Genomic DNA, 1,359 nt, shown 5'->3' with positions numbered 1-1,359 from the left:
GCTGCTGTAACATTAGCAGTTTTACTAAAATGCTACGCATTTAGCCCTATGTGACGTCTACTTTTATATTGTTATTAATTCCTTATTATATTCATTATTTCCTTTTTGGTTATTTTGGGAAAATCCCAGGTATTTTGAGCAGTACCGTCATAAAAAAAATATATGCTCATATAAAATTAAATGATAAAAGTAGCCTATATAAAACTGCAAAATAAACATTCATCTATCGGTACTTTTTATTTAAGTACATAAAAAATCAAGTACTTTTGTACTTTCACTCGAGTAAAATTTTACTTTTACTCGAACGGAGAACTTTTACTTTTACTGGAGTAAGATTTTATCATACGGATCTGTACTTTTACTCAAGTACTTAATTTGTGTACTTCGTCCACCACTGTCTAATAATAATAATAAAATAATAATAACTTAAATAATTTAAATAAATAATACAATACAAATAAAATAAAATAAAATCTTTGCATTTTAGCAGAAATTTATGCATTTGGCAGATGCTATTATCCAAAGCAATTCGCCAAGGAGCCAATAATATTCGTAATAAATTTTGGAAAGTAAGGTCACAGATCTTTTCGGTAGCTGGTCCAGCACCCATGGGCCCCCAGGGTCCACCCTTTTAAAGAACAATGTCTGAGCAATAAACATTTCCTTTGTTAATCCCCAAAACTACAATAGCAGACTTGAGTTGTAGTGAGATGTAAAGAGGCTTTTGTTTGACTTTAGTTTATCACTTCTAGCTGCCACAGGATTATTACAGTGCAAATGAAATTCAAATATTGGCTTACAGCTAATCAGATTCCTCATTATGAGCTCTGAAAAGAAGAAACAATCAAATATCATGACCTGATAGTGGCCTTCTGACATCGTCTGATATTTGACATTTGATGTGTTTTGCATGCTCCTTGAATTCAGCTGAAAGTAGTGTGACTTGCTGTAAGTCTTTTCCATAATCAGAAGTTCACTGAAGTTCAGCACTGATCTGGTTGTGGAATTTAGATGCTAACCTTTAGTACATTGTGGGTTAAGGCACATGCTCATAATTGTAGCTGTTACTAGCACATTTACTTTAACAGTCAAAGCAAATGGTGTTTGAAAAGTATTTGGTCAAAATGCACCATATAGAAAATACATTCTTTCTATTTTTTTTTATAAACCACTGGGAAACAGATTACAATTTGCAATTTAAGACTGAACATTCATGGAAGAAATCTTGATATATCCTAAGGATTCTTTCGGAATTCTTCAAGATTTTGTTATAGTGTAAAACTCAGCAATACTTTCACATCTCTTGCATGTTCGATACACTGAAAAATATTGTAGAATAATTTTCTTTAAAACAGAAAT

This window comes from Sinocyclocheilus grahami, unplaced genomic scaffold (assembly GCF_001515645.1).
Source record: "Sinocyclocheilus grahami isolate Dianchi unplaced genomic scaffold, SAMN03320097.WGS_v1.1 scaffold3268.1, whole genome shotgun sequence".
In the NCBI taxonomy this organism is placed as follows: domain Eukaryota; kingdom Metazoa; phylum Chordata; class Actinopteri; order Cypriniformes; family Cyprinidae; genus Sinocyclocheilus; species Sinocyclocheilus grahami.
The sequence above is the reverse complement of the archived record's forward strand: the minus strand, read 5'-3'. Positions refer to the sequence as shown.